This window comes from Mustela lutreola, chromosome 5 (genome assembly GCF_030435805.1).
Source record: "Mustela lutreola isolate mMusLut2 chromosome 5, mMusLut2.pri, whole genome shotgun sequence".
Classification (NCBI taxonomy): Eukaryota; Metazoa; Chordata; class Mammalia; order Carnivora; family Mustelidae; genus Mustela; species Mustela lutreola.
Window position 1 is genome coordinate 119,220,696 of NC_081294.1, and position 21,721 is coordinate 119,242,416.

The 21,721-nt window shown below is 38.2% G+C and overlaps 1 protein-coding gene and 1 long non-coding RNA gene across 4 annotated transcripts in view; one reads left to right on the top strand and one right to left on the bottom strand.

The window, feature by feature from the left end:
* LOC131832466 (uncharacterized) overlaps nucleotides 1-21,721 on the top strand; it is a 151,630-nt gene that overhangs the window by 81,401 nt on the left and 48,508 nt on the right. The window contains exon 3 of the long non-coding RNA XR_009354066.1: nucleotides 19,716-19,785. This is a non-coding gene — a long non-coding RNA (uncharacterized LOC131832466). The remainder of the gene's footprint in view (nucleotides 1-19,715; nucleotides 19,786-21,721) is intronic.
* The window catches only part of KIAA0825 (KIAA0825 ortholog), a 410,058-nt gene that overhangs the window by 51,492 nt on the left and 336,845 nt on the right, over nucleotides 1-21,721 (bottom strand). The window lies entirely within an intron of this gene.

Here is a 21,721-nt window from a genome sequence, read left to right on the forward strand (position 1 = left end):
GAGTTCCCAAACAGACTTAAAAGTATGGCAAAAGTTGGTGCCTTTTTACCTAAAAGTTGGTGTGATAAAACCTAGTGACTAGGGTCAGTCTGGGAAAGAGCCTCAACACCATGAGTTGTATCATCATTGCACGTGAAGCACCACTGCAAGTTTCACTGTAGTTTTTGTTTGTGAACTCAGTGCAATGAACTAATATGGAACAATGTTCCAGCTGACTGGACTAGCCACAAATGGTCCTGGGTATGCTAACTCCTGACTAACAGGGGCTGTTGCTTTATTTTTTTCTCTTGTCTTTATTTAAGTGCTGTGCCAAGTCACATGCTCTACTGACTGAGCCAGCAGGTGCCCCAAAATAGTGTGTGTGTGTCTCTCTCTCTTTTTTAAAAATTTACACCTAGTGTGGGGCTTGAATTCATAACTGGAAGATCAAGAGTTGCATGCTCAATGGACTGAGCCAGGCTGAAACACTTGCTCTTGATTGCTCTGTCTCAAATCCTTTTGTTCTGAGATGGTAGTCTTCAATTTGGAGCATCATGGGTGGTATTTTAGCATCATTCCCAATATATCGGTATCACTGTTCTATTTTACAACTGTCCCTGTCTGTCCTCAGGGGAACAAAGGCTCTAGTTATAATAATGGTATCCATATGTACACACAGAGAGACATGTAAGTTCATTATTTCTAATAGAAGTACAGAAACTTCAAGAAATAAAGCATTACCTGCCATTTTCGTGATGAACACTTCAATAGAGTGCATAAATGCTTCAGTTTACAGAAATAGCTAGACCTTCATGAACCCTCCCAGTGATTAATTAGAAAGCCTATCTTACAGATTTTTCTCTCAGGTGTAGTAACCTTGTAGCCCTTACCATTAAGAACTAATAAATAAATGCTTGGTTAAGCATAAACAGAGTGATAGGCAGTGAAAGAGTGATGATCTTGGTTTTTATACAATATGCTCACTCTGTCATTTTACCTTGGAGGACAAAATAATATACAGAACTCAAAGTTACAAAAGCAACTACAGTGAGCAGTTTGTTATTATCCACTTAAAAAATGTTAATAGCCCCCACTGTGAAAGATCATCTTTGTGATTAATCATGTGATATCAAAATTAATTTTAATCAATAAAAATTCATGATTTTAAGAAAGCATTTCAAATTCTGCAATTAAACTGAAGACATGTATTAGGTAAAGACATCTAGAGGGTGACCAGATGTTTAAATACACTGTTAAAAAAAAAAAAAGAAGGAAGTAAATGAGATCACAAAGTGGGTACTCAGAATCAAATGGAAGCCTGCCCATTTAGCAGATATTTGAGTATCTGATTTGTACAAATGTTTAAGTGACCTATCATATTAAATATAATGCCTCACTTCCTTCCCATAGATTTTACGCCAGTAAACCTAGATAACTGCCAAAGGGTCCCATCATTCTCTTTTTTTAAATAAACTTCAGAAAGTAATATGTCAAGCTAGGAGCTTTGACAATCATGAAATCTTATCTTAATCTTCAAAATTTTAGCTTCTCTCATGAAAATGACAATAAAAAGTAGCTAATGCCATTTATAGCTATGCAATCAGGATCCCACAAACATGAAAGTATATTCAGGAAAAAAAATTAAAGTAGGTGATGACAAAATATTGGGATAACTAGCTAAATCTGTAAACAACTAATTCATCTTACAAGGATCTTTAGAGCAGCAACAAATTATTTTACAAAATCTAGGACACAGTATGTAAGTCAGATAATTCACTTTAATTATTGGGGCAATGTGGGTTATGAAAATCTGATAAATTTGTACTACTTTGAAAATTGCCAGTTCAGTCAAGGATTTCCTTTCAACCAAAATAGTGACTTGAGACATACACTAAAATATATTCTTACTGTAAAATAAAATTTGCATCTACATTTTTTCTCCTTCAAGCCCACATAAAATATCTCTCAAAGATGTTGCCTTATACCTTGAATAATTCCTAAATAAAAAATTACCTTGGATCTGAAAGCCCTGGATTATGAGTGAACAGGGAATAAGAGAGCTACCTAAAAATAGCACAGTTGATTCTTTGCAAATCCTCTTTCCCTTACACTGACCTTTAGCATGGCACTTGCATTCAAACAAATTAAAAAAACTGAAGACCATCAAGTTAAACTGTAAGCTCTTTATGCAAAAATAACTTTAGCTTTCTTTGTAATTCCTCCAAAGATTAACATTGTGCCACTGGGAGCATCCTACCTATGCTGATCAACTGGGTTTTACCTACCCCCTTCCCCAGGAAGACATGAAAAGGAATATACAAAAGACGAAATCAGAAAAATACTCCAGTTTTCTGGTATTTAGTTCATATCCTTTTCTCTGGACATTTAAAACTGTTCATTCATAAAACTGTTTATATGCTTTCATCTATAGAGGGCAGTTAATAGTCACTAAAATCCCACTACCCAGAAATAACTTCAATATTTGGTGTATGCCTCTCTAGTCATCTACATTTATACATGGACATGGAGTTTTTTTTTTCAATGGGATAATTCTGTAAATGCTGGCTTTTATAACAAAGAAAGAAAGAAATGAAGTGAAAGAAAAAAAAATGGAATTCAGAGAAACATTCCTTCACTGAGTTGTTAGAATTCCTTGAAAATTCCTTGAAATTTTAGGGGGAAAAAATACTACAAAAGAGCTCTTAAGGGGCTGAAGCTGGTACTTAAAGTGTCTCTGAAAAAAAAAAAAAAGTGTCTCTGCAAGCTGATGGTAAAGAATATGCTAACACATCCATAGTCCTGCCCACCACTTCCATTTTTCTCCAGCATTCAATAGTTCATATATATATGTGTGTGCACATGTATATATATTTTTTCACTTTCAGGGTTTATAAGACTCAACCATATAACTGGATTTCCATAATTGTTTACTCTTACATATTTTTACCAGTTACTTTATTTGGATTCATCCTTTGCTAGTAATAATTGTCATGGGTGCTATAATCCCTAAATTCTTACCTGCTTAAGAATGTTATCTTTATATTTGAGAGATAACTTGCTTATGAATGGAATTCTTAGATATTTTCTTGCCCCTGGAAACTAACAGACACAGCCCCACTGCTCTCTGTCATTAAGTGCTGCTCTGGAGTAGTTTAAGACACACCTGGTTTTCCCCTTTTTAAGATTTACTTTCTCAGCTAGGATGCCCAAATAATTTTATCTTTATTTTATTTATTTATTTTTATTTTTTATTTTTTTAAGATTTTATTTTATTATTATTTTTTTTATTTGACAGAGAGAGAGAGAGAGAGAAAGAGAGAGAGTGGGAAGAGCAGATGGAGAAGCAGACTACCTGCCGAGCAAGGAAACTGATGCAGGGCTTGATCCCAGGGCTTGATCATGACCTGAGCTGAAAGCAGACACGCAACCGACTGAGCCACTCAGGCGCCCCTAATTTTATCTTTAAATAGCAGAAATTGTATTAGCATTTGTTTTGGTATTGATTATACCATATTAATTTTTTTTACATTTAAGAGGCCCTTGATTATACAAATCAGATTTTTCTTTAGGAATTTTTTTCCCCATTTGTTCTGTTTTCTTCAGAAGTTTTTTTGACTGTTGAATCTCCTTTTTCTACCATATCTATCATTTTCTTTATACTAATTTTTACATAATTTTTTCCTAATTTGGTTTGTGAGATTTATCTTCCACAATTTAATTCCTCAATTCTGATCCCGATGACTTTGTTTTCAGGAATAAACAGTTGACTCTTGAACAACATAAAGGTTAGGGGCACAAACCCCTGCACAGTTGAAAATCTATATATAATTTTTGACTCCTCAGAAACTTTACTGATAGGCCATTATTGATGGAAGCCTAACCAATGACATGACAATACACATGATATGGATTATATGTTATATTCTTAAAGTAAGCTAGAGAAGAAAAAAAAAAAACTCTCACTATGAAGAAAATCAAAAGGAAGAGAAAATATAATTAAATATAATTATAGTACTGTTAAAAAAAAAAAGGCAGATCTGCATAGTTCAGACACATGTAGTTGAAGGACCAACTGGATATTTTAATTTGTATTGCCTTTCATGGGGTTTTCGTGTCTATGATGACTTCTAGTTTCTCTTTCATTTTTACCCCTGAGCTTTCCAGCTCAGTTTCATCTTCTTTTATTTCATTGTATCATTTTTTTGAATTGTTCTTTGACTATTTTCAAGAGGCCATGTTGTCTGTAATTTGAGACTCTGGGGAATTTTTTTTTTTAAACTTCCTTTGTTTCTCTGTGCCAGGCCTCTTCAGATACATATTCTTCATTTGTCTTCATCTTTCCTTTTATTCACAAGTTTTATACACAGGTCATAGTTAGGATCTTAATGCTAATAAAGTAAGGAAGATACCTTCTTAAGGGCAGTCTATTTTTATTTGTGCTCTGTGGCTTCCTCAAGCCTCTTTAAAAATATATATACTCTTATTTATCTATATTTACTCATATATATATTTACTCTTACATATACATTTACTCTCTATATTTTTTTGTGTGTGTACTCTCTGCATATACTCTTGTCTTCATCAAGAGTCTTCTAATACTTGTATCATGAATATCTTGAGGTGAGTGTTAAGAACTTTTCATCCAATGCCTCAGTAGTTCTCACACATCAAAGGTTTCCCAAAAACTTATACCATAGGTTAGCTGATTCTCATCTCTCTCCTTTTAGTGCTTATCTATCACACTCCTTCAGGCTCCTCTAGAGTCTAATCACTGCTCATCAACCATTTGTGGTCTAACCTTTTACACCATTTCTGTCTCCAAGTGACATGTGATGTTTGTGAAAATAGTTTTAGAGGATCAAGACTCCTCTGGAATGGAGGAATAAGCAGAGGATCGAATACCACATTACTGTTCCTTTTTGGTTAGAGAAGTGGAGGGCATATTTTAAAGGCAGTATTCTTTTTAGATATTTATTTTGACATGGTTTTGTTTTTATATCACGGACTATTGTGTTTCTTTTACTCTCCAATTCAGATATTGAGTCAGCAATGTTCTTTTCTCCTAATTAGGTTTTAGTTATATCTAGAGGCTCCCTAGGTGCCTGTGGCCAAGAACTCTAATATAAATAAAAATGCAGTATCATTTTCTGTTCTATTATAATTATCAACTGAGTTGAACAAAACCCACTGAGATGACTATTAAACTACAACAGAAACTTTATGAAATGTGTGGTCCCTGAAAGTACTTTTTACATCAGTTCTAAAACAACCCAAGGTATCAGAAAGAGGTAAGCTTATGTATCACTGTCTTTTTAAAAGGTCTACTTTCCTAGACCTTAGAACTTTCCCGAGCCTCTCTGCCCTGGCTCTGGTCTATCCTAATTATCTTTGGCAATGAAGGAAACTAAAAGGCATCTTCTCAGCTCCTGCTCCTCATCTAGTGTGTTGTAATTGAAGACTCAGGCAGATAAAGGACTATTCTTCTAACTAGAACAAGTTTGGCTTGAACTTGTTTACTTTGTTAAGTGTAATATTCTCAGGTATCCTGCAGACATTCTTTCCCTTTTTCTGTGGTGCCTAAACACACAGGAACATCACAGGGAAAAGGGTTGTTGGTTTGTTTTACTAGTTTTTATTTACATATTTGAGAGCGAGAGGGAGAGCACAAGCAGGGGGCAGAGGCAGAGGGAGAGGGAGAAGCAGACAGGCAGCGGAGCAGGGAGTAAGATGTGGGGCTCAATCATGACTTGAGCCAAAGGCAGATGCCCAACCAACTGAGCCACTAAGACACCCTAAAAGGAGGTTTTAAAAACAATTACCATGTAATATACAACATGGTGAGTAAATAATAATATTTATAAGTTGGTAAGAGAGTAGATCTTAAAACTTTTCATCACAAGAAAAAAAATTTCCTAACTATATATGGTGACAAATGTTAACTAGACTACTGTGGCAATATATGCAATATTGAATCATTATGTTGTGCACCTTAAACTAACAATGTTCTATGTCACTTGTACCTCAATAATTAGGATAGACCACAGGTAGGGGAAAGATACTACCTTCAAGAATGATAAAACAGATCGCATTCATCTACTTCTGTTTCTAATCTTTCACGTACCTCCAGGATATAGGGAGGCTCCAAGTAAAACACTTCTTTGCTTTACAGTCAGGCTGAACTTACTCTTTAGGTCATGAAAATCCATGTTTTAGGCTATATTAAGATCTATGATATTGGTCTCAAATCAGACATAGTTAAACAATTATAGCCACTGACAGTTAATCATTGTACAAAGCTATCGAATATGTAAGGCCATATAGATCATAGGTATTTTTTTTAAAAAACTAAGAATATCTGAAATATTTATAAAACAAATGGTTTGTAGTAGGTGTACTGATTTGTAGTACTATAATATAGTGTATTTTCCAGCATAATTAATATATTTTAAATATCTGTTTCAGGTGAAAACTTAAAATATTAACAAATATTGTTTCAGGGAAAATATCATTAAAGCTAATTTAGAAAATCAAAAGCAGAACAACACTTTACAGACAAACCGCGGTTACATAAAACAAACAAAATAACAGGTCTCATGTACTTTTGCTTACAGGGAGACCCACTCCAAGATTCTAATGAGAATTCTGAGCACACAGTTAAGAAAGAACCCTTATCTCTGTGAATGACTTGAAAGTACATAGCTTGGGTTTGAATTAACATCTCTTAATAAGCAGCTCAGCTCAACATTTATTGTACATATAGCACAAGGCAATGAGTGAGCTGGTATGCAGTAAAACAGATATGTAAGACAGATCTGAAGGAGTGAACAAGCCAGTAACTTCGAGATAAAGTATGCGTCCAGGTCACTGCTACAGAAGGCAGAAGGTGGTGATGCTGCGAATGGTACAAACCAAAGGCTGGAGGAGCAGCGAGGCCAGAAGATTGACCTATTGAAACTACACTCTAGCTAGGAGTTCATGGAGTAGGCTTCATGCCCGAGGGAGAGTTTGAGCTGAATCTTAGAGAAGATAGGACTTGGGCCTATGAAGGGCACAGTATGATCTAAGTCATGGAATGGGAAAACACCAGAGTATTTATGAACAAATGGAACACAGCTCATCCAAGGGGAGATGTATAATGTGGAAAGAAGCAAGTGTTTACACCTGAACATGGACTGGGGGTTATTCACATAAGAAAAAGTGGTTTCCCAGTTTCCCTCTACATTCAGAATCACCCTGGGGATCCAGTCAAAATTCCAGTTCTCAGGCTCATCCCAGAGATTTTTCTGCACATAGGCATTTTCAGTGAGCACTCTAGATCATTTTGATGTGTGGTCCACACCCCACACCTGTGTGGGACTTGGAAAGCAGTTCTTCTGGAGTTAGAATGTATTTTTAGGTAATAGAAATTTTGCATGTTTTTTGAGCAGTGAAATTTTGCTTACAGAAACTGGTTGTTTGGATTTGTTTATGGCACTAAATTTTTTTCTAATATGAAAACAGATAATGAGCTCTTAAAAGAATACTGATAAAATGTAATCTCTGTCTCTGTCTCTGTCTCTCTCTCTCTCTCTCTCACACACACACAGGAACAGCCTGCACCTCCAGATACAAGAAATTTCTCTCCCACCAAAAAGAATGTTCAGAAAATAGGCAGTGCAAGCCCAAGAATTCTGCAGAGTTTGAAGTGTCTGTATTCAGAAGCAGCGTGAGACATCAAATGCTCTGCACATCAGTAGGTTCAGGTAGAAAAGAAATTTAAATAAGGGACAAACTATGCTGTGGGGCCATAAGGAGGACTTATATGGAATCTGACCTGTCAGTGTTGAGTTGAAAAGGGGTGTGTTCATGCTTACATAAATCTTCATGCTGCTTTTACTAATTAACATGTGTAAAAATCATAGGAAAATTTTCCACAGGGGTGATGCCTCTCCTCACCCCTTTATAATTTATTTTTCTTCTAAGTTTTTTTAATGGTGGCTAGAATCCTGCAATAGGAATCACATTCTGGATTTTTCTGACAGCATTGCCACATTTTCATCCTTTTGGTGTTTCTTAATTTCAGACTCTGCATTTTGACAGCTCAACCCTGTTGATTAATGCCTTGTAGGAACCCCTATATGGCCTGCCTGTTAGCGATCTAATTTTGTGCTGGAATGCCTGGGCTGGTATGTTGAACCGATTCACCACCCAGGTGGCTACATTTGGACTAAATGAGCTGTGAAGGGTTTCATCTTTGCCCATCACAGTCTTCCTTAGCTGAGCCCCCACAGTATGCAGTCACCGCTTCGACATGATTTGTCACAACCCATCAATAGAAAATAAATTATTGCCATTCTCACTTGTCAATGGGCTTGTCTTCACTTCAGCTGGCCTAATGATTGGAAGCTCAAAGGGAACATTTCCCATCTTTGTGGAGCATGATTATGACCGAATGCACTGCTCCCCTATGCATCTTGGCCAGTAAAAACACGTAGGGAAAGCAAATTAATTGGCAGTTTTGCGCCAGTGATTAGAACATTACACTCGAAGTCTGCAGAAACTGATATTAGGCAAGCAAGATTAGGTTGGTTCTGACTTTTATTTGCTTAGTGCAACATGATTAGCAACTGCTTCATTCAAGGTTAGTGCACTTGCTGCTGCAGGAGAAAATCTTCATCACATAATGATGCTGCATACCTTTAAGCTGATAAGCATGTTCCAGGCAGAAATCAAAATTCTCTTTGGGAAGGAAGCAAATGAGGAGATGTAACAGAGAACTCATCAAATGGCTTTAGAGTCATTTTTATGTCTGGCACTTTTGAAAATTATATTCCTAGGAAACCCGCTTTGCAAGCTATATTTGCAGAATGTAGAGATGGTAATTGTGTCAGTTCACGAGACAAAGAATAAAAGGACCCAAGGAGCAACACAAAGTAGAAGGTGACACCTTTCAATGAACTAACTGAAAATGAGCTTGCATTAAAAGAAACCGAAAACTCTTTTTTTTTCTTTCTTCTTCTTCTTCTTCTTCTTTTTTTTTTCCCCCCCAAACTACAGCGAGAGCAAGAAGAGCAAAAGATACAATGGCAGAGCATCAAGTAAGACCTCATAATTAAATTCAGAGATACGGTTGATCAAAGAGGAAACTGTAGTAAAAAATTAGGTCTAGGATATGAATTGGAGCTTTTCTGTTAACAGCTTTGCCTGCAGTATCATGATGAGAGTCTTTACCTAACAGAACAATAAACAAAGATGTAGTGTACCAGGAAAAGAATGCCTGACACCTTAATTTTTTTAAATATGATAATGTTTTAGATTTTGGCCATGTCTACAAAACTAAGCAGTTTTTAAAAAAATTATTATTGCCCTATCTTGTCTCCCAACACCCAGGAATAAGAGAGGGAAACACTGTCAATAAAGATGACAATCGGAATTCCTAACTTCCATTGTCTCTGGCCTTCTTAGTGGATCTTTTTCCAGCTCACCGTTTGTTCTCTAGCCCAGAGATGGATGCCCCAGGAATTCAACTAAATCTACAAAGGAGACACAGTTTAGAAATACTATTGGTGAAGTTTCGTGTCTACTTAATATGTAGTTCAGATTTCATCTCTGCCATCGAGCACGACACCTATGGTTTAAGAACCACTCAGGGGCCTCCGTGTGGTGCCAATGATGCAAATGCACGGAACTTTCCCCCCATATCACAGACATTTCTGTTTTCCAAACTCTTAGTTCTTCCTCTTTCACCATCATTTACTAGCATGAGTTACTGTCTTCTGGTCTTTGGAGACATAAGGTTCTTGAGCTCCCAAGTCCATCTCTCTGTCTTCTGGAGTAAGATCACATGTCATTACAGAGAACTCCTCCTTTCACAGGTTAGTGGTCCTTGTTGTAGGAAGTCTTGCCTGCTCAAGGCCTTACTGCTCTACCTCTTCTGTACTGCATTTCCAGCTTCCTCTATTAAGGCACACTGAATTCTTTACTTTTCCTTTTATCTTTTTCCTGTCTTAGACTATTCAAGTAAGATCAATCTCCTGTATATTTTGTCTACTATTCGGATTCTCCTTGCAACTCAGTTTTTATCTTTTTGTCTTTGTGTTTTGCTGCCCCCTTCCCCTTTTAAATTTACACGCACGTTTAGTGGATCTCATCTGCTCACATTTGATCCTGGTGAATATTCTTCATCTTCTTTAGCTCCCGGTTCATGATATTTCCTTATAAAGCATATCCCTAACTGCATTCGGAGATATGATTCTGTGTTTTATCGATACAATGATGTGTATGCGTGCGCACACACACACACACACACACACACAAATTAAAATTGGGGTCTTTCTAGAAATTATATACTCATACCCGAGTCAACACTGCCAAGTTAGATGAGATCACCTGACATGTGCATAAATACACAGTTGTACTCTCCTTTAACACATAGGTGGTTTCTGTGACCCAAAGGCTGCCCTTTTATCTATGCTGTCTATCCAATGACTGCTGTCAATACTGTGAATATTCGTGTGATTTCAACATATACTTGTGATATTTCATATTTATTAAGATAGTAAAGATCTGTCCTACATACATTTGTCCTTGTGGATTGTGAAAAAAGCAGAAGTTTTTAAAAACAAAGTAATCTTGTATTTCTCAAACTTTTCCTCAATCAAAAAAGCAAAAAGATTGAATTCTTCAAAGTAAAAATAAACAGTCTTGTCTCTTGAGCTCCTGTTTATATACTCTTCATAATTAGAATTATGCAAAATAGGGCATGTGGGTGGCTCAGTTGGTTAAGCAGCTGCCTTTGGCTCAGGTCATGATCCTGGAGTAACAGGATTGAGTCCTGCATTGGGCTCCCAGCTCCACAAGGAGTCTGCTTCCCCCTCTGACCTTCTCCTGTCTCGTGCTCTCTCTCAAATAAATAAAATCTTAAAAAAAAATTATGAAAAATACTTAATGTCCAGATTGGGAAATAGTCTCTTAAACTACCTGCATCAAAGTTTTGCAATATATAGGTCTACACTGAAGAGACCACTTTCTAAAAAAAAAAAAAAAGTGAAGGGTCTGAGATTTTACCTTGTTTGCAAGCTAACAAAATAGGCTGCCACAGTTTCGTAAACGTTGATAAAGACACAGGCCCTTATGAAAGAGGCAAAGACCTTAATTACTCAAGGCACCGGGGGCAACATGAGCTTCATGTTCCCATTGGCTATAATTGCTCCTCAGGTCCCATAGGGCAATGCAATTGACCCAGGGAGATGCTGCACACATAGCGGGTTGTGTCTCAGCTGAGGAACCTCAAACTCAGGAAACCTACTCTTAAAAGAGGGCTGCTAGAGAACCTGCCTACCTTTTACCCCTGAGGGTACCTTTATTATCCTGGTTAAGAAAAAGATCTGCTCTCTGCCCTGAAAAAGTCACTACCTCTGTCTTCCAAGGCTTTTTGTTCTGTCAGCATCCTTGAAATGCAAACATTCTTGAAAAGATAGTCCAGAACAAAAGCTATCATAGACATGTGGAAACACCGTGGAGATGTGCCACCTAGAAAATGGTTTTTTTTGTTTGTCTTGTTACATTTTGGTTTTTGCTTTTTAAGTAGTCTCCATGCCCAATGTGGAGCCCAACATGGGGCCTGAACTCACAACCTTGAGATCAAGACCTGAGCTGATATCAAGAGTATGTCGCTTAACAAAATGAGCCACCGAGGTGCTCTGTTGATAACGTTTTAAATACTATTAATATTATTAGTTAGAGTACTTCTTTGGTCTTGGTTGCTGTATATGTCGTTTCATTCTGTCACTAGCTCTGTGATCCTCATTTCATAGATACGGAAATTGAGGCACTCTAAGGTACTTGACCAAAGAGGACATCTTTCTCCAAGGCCTGCTACTCAGTGTGCTGTATAGATATTAATATTCTCATGTAAAAAATAACTAGTCAAACTCAATTTGGGAGCACCTGGGTGGCTCAGTGGGTTAAGTCTCTGCCTTTGGCTCAGGTCATGATCCCAGGGTACTGGGATCGAGTCCCACATCCGGCTCTCTGCTCAGCAGAGAGCCTTCTTTCCTCTCTCTCTTCTGCCTGCCTCTCTGCCTACTTGTGATCTGTCTCTCTGTCAAATAAATAAATAAAAATCTTAAAAAAACAGCAACTCAATTTTGATGCATGTATTTCAGAAAGGAGGTATAAAATATAGTTCCTGATAGATTATTGGAGCAAGTGTGGATTTGACTGGTTATAATCAATATTAATTACATACATTTGTATATTCTTTCATAATTAACCATGGGGTTTCATGGGTACTGTCTTTTCATTAAAAAATTATTAACTGGTTGTCTACTTAGGCAAAGTGCTAAGTTGTATTCTAGTGACAGAAATAATGTTATTGCCTTCATTGAGCTTAAAGTCTAATCATGGAGACTGCTTTCAAACAAGTAATGCATAATTCCTTATTCGATGGCATTGTATACTCTTGGCCTGGGTGAGTTCATTTATTTCCCCCAGATTCTGTTGCCATTTGTATGCTGATGATGTCCTAGATCTATAACTCTGGCTTCTGTCTGGGAGCTTCATATTTTTTTTTATCTGAAAGTTTTGCTAGGCATCTCGGGTATTTCTTCCCACAGAAGTCTTTTTCCATGGTGTTCTCTATCTCAGTGATATGACAGAACCAGTTATCCAGTGGCCACATGAGACATTTGAGCATCATGATTTTATTTTGTCATTAGTCTGATAAACCACCAAGTTTTTATCTATGAAATACCTCTTGAATTAATCCCCTCTACCGCTAACTTAATTTAGAACCCCATTATCTCTGGCTATAATCACTGCAACAGTGACTTGCAAGTTGATACTACTGTCTCCTCTCTTGCCCACCCCCTCTAAACCCATCTCCACTTTTCAGTGAGAACCAAGTCTCTACAAAGGAGATCTGGTTAAGTCATTTCCTTATTTAAAACTTTTGATTATTCCATAGTCCTCAGGGTAAATTATTTGCAGAGCACACAAAAGTGCTTTACCATGAGGACCTAGATTCATCTTTTGCCTTAACTCTTCATCTGATTTCCAGACGCAGATAACTTTATTCACGTATGTGAAAGTACAATGTTCTTTCTCATCTTGAGTGATCCAGGTGCTCTTTTCTAGAAGAATGGAATATTACTCTGCTTTGTTGCCTTCATTTCTCTGCCCCTCCTTCCAGCTTTGCCTGGCCAACTCCTGTCCTTTAATTCTAAAATGTTGTCAATCCTTGCTGTTGTTCCTAATCTGGACTGAAGTTACTTGCTCAGTTCTGTCACCACACACCTCATGCTGGACTGTAATTGCCTTTCTCTGTGTGTTCATACTACTTTAAACCCCAGGAGAAGAACGAACTACATTTGTCTTGTTTACCATTTTGTATAGAGTGCCGAAGTACCTAGCACACACCACATGCTCACCACTTTTTAGTGTGTGAATGAGTATATGCATAAATCAGTAAATAAGTGAACAAATGAACCATGACTCATAAATTTAACTACAACCAATGTGATACATGGAAAAGAGACTCTATAAAGACCAGACTCCTCCCTCTCTTATTAAGTAACTGGGGACATATTTGAAAAGAAATGGAAATTAGGGTGCCTTGGTAGCTCAGTCAGTTAAGCAACTGCTTTTGGCTCAGGTCATGATCCTGAGTCCCGGGATGAAGTCCCACATCGAGGTCCCTGCTCCACGGAAAGCCTGCTTCTCCCTCTGTCTCTCTTTCTCTCTCTCTCTCTGTTTTTCATGGAAAAAAAATAAATAAAATCTTTTTTAAAATAAGAGAAATGGAAATTTTAAAAAAGATAATAAATTTAATGCAAATTAATGGAAATTAAAAAAAAGATAATAAAAAGGAAACCCTTCAAAATAGACCTTTATTCATTGAGGCCAACCTCTGATATAAGAGTTCATTTTCTTTTAAATTTTATTTATTTATTTGACACAGAGAGAGAGAGATCACAGGTAGGCAGAGAGGCAGGAAGAGAGGGAGGAGGAAGCAGGCTCCCTGCTGAGCAGATAGCCGGATGCGGGGCTTGATCCCAGGACCCTGGGATCATGACTTGAGCTAAAGGCAGAGACTTAACCCACTGAGCCACCCAGGTACCCTAAGAGTTCATTTTCATTTTGACTTTGTCTCACCTCAACATCCTTTCCTGACTAGCATCACTCTCCCCTCCTACAGCCTCTTCCCCTAAATGCATAATTGAGTATTCTTGCTGAGCTGAGCTGCCCAAAGCCATCTACTGAAGTGGCTCCAGAATCATACACTGAGAAATTTCTGGGGTCCTGGGTCATCTTTATCTTGCCTTCATCAAACTTCCTTTCTTCCTACCCTCCTTTGTAAACTTAACACTGGCTGATGTCCTAATGCTCCTAGAAGCTTAAAGAATTACTTTTGCATTCTAGGACTCAAAATGCCCAAATTCAATGGAAAGATAACAAACACATAAGCAACTGTGACATGGTATTGAGTTTTAGAACACCCGTCAAATAATAATCTCCATTCTAACTTTTCCCCTATGTTGATGTGAGGGACTAGCCTGAATTCTGACAAAGAAAAAAAAATCATTAAAACAGTGTTAATTGTATGTAAAACAAATGCAGTATTTATTTAAGAGCAGGGTAGTCTAAATCAAAATGTTCAAGTGATTCTCTTTTTCTATGGAGGAATTCATTTAGGAAATATGAGAGGCAAACAACTTCAAAGAACAAGAAAATATAAGTGAGAGCTTCAGAAACATGACTTTTTAAGTTGCAGAAAGCACTGGAATGTTCTAGGACTCTGAAAGCAAGATGGAATGACAGAGAAGGAAATGGAAAAGAAGGATGGGAATGGCAATAAGAGATAAGGCCTGAGTGAACATTTGAATTTATTACCAGAGGAGAGCAGAAGCTCACGAAAGTAGTAGGAAAATGGGCCTCGTGTGTGTGAAGCACTAGTGTTCGTCCAGTAGGTACATTTTACACTGGTCAGAGGAGAGATCAATGCAAGCCGTCTACCAGCGTGAAGGAAACACCATTGATTAAGGAATGGAAAAAAGGGGTCCTGAAGGCAGCACAGAACAAAGATTTGGCCTTAGACTTACTGTGGGGGTTGTGAAAAGTCAGATGTTTTAAAAAATTGATGAGCTGAAATATTGATGGAGAATGTAGAGATATGTTTTTGTATGGATCTAAATAGGAGATGAAGACGGAAGGAAGATTTATGAATTCAGGTTCCTTCTATCTTTATTACTGCTCATCTCATTTGCCTACGTATTTGCATTCTCTATTTCTCTCTTCTCATTCTCCCTGGTTAATCTTTCTGAAAGCCATTTGATTATGTAAGTTAATCTAGTTATTGCTTTGTTAGTCTCCTTTTATGAGTCTTTTCCTTATCTCCCATTGTTTAATGCCTTGACTCCTTTCCTTCTCCAGTAAGCTTCTTGAAAAGGGTGGGCATCACTGCTGAACACATTTTCCTGTGGTCACAGTAATCCCCCTGGCCTAATCAGCGAACACTTTTAGTCTTTAATCTCTGGCATTTGAATTTATGAATACTTATCGTTTTCAGAAACTTTCTCATTGCTTTCTTCCTTCTTCTTCTCCTCTTTCTGCCTTGTCCTTCTCCATGTCTGATCAATACCCCCAGCTCTTCCGCCACCTATACCTACCCCCCATCCCCCACTTAACTCTATAAACCCTTCTTTAGCATCTCATTACCTTCTGTCAGGCATCTGTGGGGACTCACAACTGAGTGCTCCCTGATAAGCTCCAAGTCCATATTTGCAACCCAGTCCACTTCCACCAAGGTGAACTCCTGGCATTTCAGATTCACCATCCAAACTAGCATTTGTTATCTCACTGCCTGCTCCTGACCCCCCAAACTGGGCTCCTTTGTCGTGATTTTGGTGTATTTAGCAAAGACAAGTCAGTTTATGCCATCGAAAGAGGCTCTCTCAACATGTGTGGTTCAGGCTGGTCTGACACCCCAGCTTTTCACCTTAACATTTTCCTGTCTGTTTGGAATTACACATCAGCTGGTTGGTTCATTTGACCCTAAGGTATCGGTTCTGTGTAACTGGAGGAAACAGAGAACAAGGTAAGAATGTAGCAGAAACACTGGTTAGGGAAGGTCTGGCAGTAAATTGAAGGGATTTAGGCCTGAATCTGGAACCTCAGTCTGAGACTCCGGATGAAAAGGGAGGAGGAGTGGTGGGAATAGAGAGAGAGGAACATTTGTGTTAAGACTTGCTGACAGAAATGCTGCGGGGAGCCAGTTCTGTTCAGCTGGAGTAGAAGGGATGTTTAGTTGCTGTCATTTAGGTTTTTCTACTTGGCTTTTCACACTGGTCAGGAGGAATAAAGCAATTCATTTGTGATAACAGGAGGTAAAATGCCATGACTGCCTGGTGCTAGAGGACCCTGGGCCGGGCCTGCGGGGCTCCCATTGGGACTAGAGGGCTCAGTGGGCCCTGAGCCGATGAGCACAACACCACTCAGGAGGCATTCTGAGAGGTGGGCCATTTTCCTCCACCACCTCCCTTACCCTTCATAGAAAAGATTCACAGGAATTTTTTCTAAGAACTTCCCTATGCCAGAGACAGCCACAAGAAGAGGAAATAGCTTGCTGGATTTTTGCTTTACACATTTCTAATCCTCTACTATTGCCCTTTCTTTGGCGATATTTTAGGAGAACTGAAAATTACAGAAACAGAGTAGATTAAAATCTATATTTTAATCCTCTAGTTGCCAAATTTCCATGAATTTATGTTAATTAAATAAATCAGGCCCTCATTTACACATTTACTCCTTAATTATTGTGATTATCTTCACTTTAAAATTCTGCATCAACTAGAAATGAGTCCCATAAAACAAAAAATATTATGACATATTAATGTTGACATAAGGGGAAAATATGAACATTTCAAAGGCATTTCCCCCCTTACTGTACATACATGTAAGAGTTGAATTTGAGGCAATTATTCAAGCTTATCACAGTTCAAATATCTAGATTATGGGATGAAGCATTTCAGACTTAACTATTTACATCTTTTAATTTGCCATTTGGTGAGTATAGACCATTTCAAATGGCATATGTCATTTTATAATGTGATAAAACTGAAACAAATAGCATGATCCGAGAACTTAGCAAAAGAATGAAGTGCTTCACTTTTGCAAATGTACATTTCACAGTGGTGTCTGATTTCACATCTCAGCACATAGTAGCCTCTTTTGGAGCTGAGCAGAGCTTCACAAATGAGAAGTCATGAAGACTGAGCTTCCGCAGCCAGGCACAATGGCCACAGAACTGAGAGGTGAATGAAACCCTGATGCTGCATCCACTATTTACATACTCAGGATCATCATGGGCTGAACCAGTAGCCCACTGAAAAGCATATTTAGTTCTATATACCCGTACTACCGATAAGCCTATATTTAAAAATGACACTCTTGACTTGAATTTACTTTCTTCAAACTCATTTCAAGCATATAGAATTAGGGAGTCAGGGTAGAAAACACAGAACCATGGTGGACAAGGAACACTCAGGTGTATAACACCGTAATACTTCACATAAATAAGTGAGTGTTCCGGGAAAGTAATATCATCAGTAATTCCAAAAGTCTTTAGGTGGAGGGAGTGGGCCGAAAATGGAAGCCTCACCCTGTATTCCCACCTCAGTGTTATATCAAAAATTTGATATACAAAAAACCCAAAACGACAGTTAGCAGTGATGATACCCCTTAGAAACCACTCCAGGCAATACTTCTGCAGTCCTGAACCAAAGTTTCTCAAAATCAAATGTTATGTCACACCTTTCACTTTCGTTCATGCTTTTCTCCCCTGTGCCTTGAACACCTTGGTTTCTGTTTTTTACCTAACACTGACCAGTCAGCGTAGACTGGGATCCAACTAACCTGCTTTTGAAAAGCCTGTTCTGACTCCATACGCTGGGTTAGGTGCTCCTCTCCAACCAACAGCATTCCAAACATATCTCTAGTAACCATAATACGTGAAAGGATTTGCTCCAGTGTAAGTGATCTGAGGGCAGAGAGTGTGTGTATACCTTTTCATCGTTTCTTTCCTTGCTTTGGCACAGTGCTTGTCACTATGGGCACTGGAGGAATGGCTGTTGAACTAAACCAAAGTGCAGAATCAAACATTCCAGAAGAGGTCTGAGGAAACAGGAGATTGCCAACATACCGTAGAGTCGATCCTGTGCTACAATTAAATTGGAGTGCTTTGTCCAAGCACTTAGCCCACGTATCTTGCCTCTGAACTCTAATTGTGTTCTTTCCTTCCCACTGCATACTTCTTCCCAACATTGTGTGCTAAAATCCTATCCATGCTTCAGAGTCTCCAGCAAATTACCTGTTCTCAATAAATTTCTTATTTTTCAACTAGATATTATTCCTGTGACCCTAACCCATAGGTTTGTTGTTATTGTTATTATTCTTATGACATTTACTTTATTCAGCTTTCCCTTTATGTATGTATTTCTCTCTTATCCATTTTTGTGCTCTTAGTTTTATACATACTTAATACTCTATAAATAGTTCTTTAATTGAATGCAGTTAACCTAAGGCAAAAACAATTTATAGTAATGATATACTGGTAATAGATTATAAATATTACCTTGCTAGGGTCTTAACCTATAAAGAAATAAATGTTTTCTTTAAAAAGATCATAAGCTATATGAATTTGTATTTTCACATGAATGTTAATGGCTTTATATATAATAGTCAACAATTGGAAATTGTTGACTCCAATGTCCATCAGCAAAGGAATGAATCAACAATAAAAAGGAACATGCAACAGGGATGAATCTGAAAATAGTTACGCTGAGTGCAACAGACAAGAAGAGTGTTACTGTATGATACCATTGATATAAAACTTTGGAAAATGCAAACTAATCTATAGTGACCAAGAGCTGATCTCTGGTTGCTTGGGAATGGGGGAGGCCTAGGCAGGAAGCATTATCAAAGGGCATGAGAAACTCTTGGGGATGATGGAAATGTTCACTGTCTTGATTCTGGTGAGGATTTAAAAGTATACATACTATGTCAAAACTTACTAATTTATACTTATTACTTTGCACACTTTATCATATATAATCATCAATTATATCTCAACAAAGCTGTTTTTAAAATTGCTTTTTAAAAAGAACTTGTGGTAAATAATTTGATTTGGTTCTTTTATATATTTTCTGTACATGGTGAGACAACTGAAGAGGGAAGAACTATACTAAAAGTCTTAGAATGAGAACAGATTAATAATAATGTGTTTTCAATAATAAGCAGATTCTTCTACCTGGCAACAAATACATGTGAGAATGACCGGCAGTTCAGACTCCTTGCTAACCACTGATCCATTTCTGTGAAGTTATACATGCCTCTTCATTTTAATCATTCACTCATTTTATAATCAAAAAAATTAAAGCTGGGTTATTAGAATTCTTATTCATTTTCCCTCTTCCAAGAGAATGCTGTTTTGGGTGTTAATCCCATCAAGAGATGATGCTGATCATGCTCCTCCTCCCATGGGGTGCCCTGAGGGTCCCACCATTGTAGTCCAAGGGGTAGAACCTGCTGAGTTTCCAAAAGAGGCCGGAGTTGAGAGTGACTTCTCCACCTAATTCACCAGGAATCTGCCCTCATCCCTGGCCTCCCGACTGGGAATTGCCAGATGACAAGACATTCCGATCCAATCCACAAGATGTTTACTGACCATAAGTTGATGCTATGTATTTCTGTCTTTACAGATACAGACTCTGAAGATCCCACCAGCACACATGGAAGGATCACTTCTGTGAAATCAGATGTGGCCACTATGTGCATAAGAGCCCTCGCTAAGTCTGAGGCGAGAGGCCAGCCAGATGTATGACCATTCTGACAGGAGGAGGCTCCTGGAGATCAGGGAGTAAGGCCCAGTGGACAAGGGAGGAGGAAAACTTTACAGCCTCTGCCTGTCTTCTAGCCACCAGTCCATTCTGTCACCAAGAAGCCAGAGCTCAATTCCTTAGTTGCTGGAGCTTAGAAGTGCTTAGAATACTTAGAAATCTAAGTAGCCCCTAAAGAATGAGATATCCAGGCTGACCTCGTGGCACAACGGTAGGTAGTGCATCTGACCTCAAGAATGAGATATCCACCTCCCCTTATTCTCTGGTAAATTCCCTCCACCAATGAAGGAACAAACACACAGTCTTTTTGTTCTCCTCCTCCCTGAAGAACCTTGTCTTTTTTGGTGAATCCTACTTTCTCTGCTCAGAAAAAATAGATGTAAGGGTTAAGAAGTTAGGATGTATGTGGCATGTTAGACATAGTATAAAGGTCCAGTTTTCTCACCCATGCTTTCGCCTACCAGTTCTGGGCAAAACTGAAGTGTGTGATTATCCTTGATGATCTCACCTCCTCACTTCCATTTAGTATCTTCCTTCCTTTTTCTCTCATGCCACCCCCGGGCTACACAGAACTACTTGTAATAAAACATTTCGGGGTTGAGGGGCGCCTGGGTGGCTCAGTGGGATAAGCCTCTGCCTTCAGCTCAGGTCATGATCCCAGGGTCCTGATCGAGCCCCGCATCGGGCTCTCTGCTCAGCAGGGAGCCTGCTTCCACCTGTCTCTCTGTCTGCTGCTCTGCCTACTTGTGATCTCTCTCTGTCAAATGAGTAAATAAAATCTTACCCAAAAAAAAAAAAAAAATTCAGGGTTGAAAGGAACATAAAAAGTCATCTATTACAACCACTAGAGAGATTCTTCCCAAATCCTTGTCAAACAAGGACATCTGGCTTTCAATGTAAAACTATTTTGGCTAACTGAACAAAAGAATCCATGCCAGTAACCAATGTGAAAGGACTGAAGGAGATTCTTGGACTCTTCTCTTCTCCCAGGCAACCAACATATGTTTTAATGATGATTCACTAAAGATAGTATTTGATTCAATACTTCAGGGAAGCAGAGAAGAAAAGAGGAGAAGATGATAGAATGGAAGGATGGAGGAGTGCTGTCTTCTTTTTTTTTTTTTTTTTTTTTTTTTGAGCAGGTAGGAATACCTATTTATTCTGTGCATAAGCCTTGATCTCACTATTTTGATTAACCAAGAAAGCCTTCTAGATGGTAGCAGGAGAGCCATACAGAAAAAAGCAAGGATTTAAGTCCCAAGAACATTACTCTATAAATTGGAAACTAACCTGGAAAGTCACAATGAAATGTTCCAAGAGACCATTTCTGACCGATGATTAGAATGCCACTATATATTTACTTTGTAAAGAGGTACTCTTGCATAATTAGCTCTCAACAAGTGTAAGAGCATGCCTTGATATGGTAAGGCATCATTTTATTTATTTTTCTAGATGATGTTCACACAAAAATAAGCTATGCTTTATTCAGCCATATACCAAGTACTTCTCTCTCTTTTTTTAAAGATTTTATTTATTTATTTGACAGACAAAGATCACAAGTAGGCAGAGAGGCAGACAGAGACAGAAGGAAGCAGACTCCCTGCTGAGCAGAGAGCCCGATGTGGGGCTCAATTCCAGTACCCTGGGATCATGACCTGAGCCAAAGGCAGAAGCTTTAACTGACTGAGCCACCTCAGCGCCCCCTGCTAATGGTCTTTACAGAAACTGATTAAACTCGCGAATGCAATCTTTTTGTTACCTTTTCTCATCAGTTTGGCACATGTCCTGTTCCATAAGCTCTTCTCAGGAGACAGGAGCCACAAGTGCAACTCTGTCATGTCAGTCATTTGACAAATATTTTCCAAGGG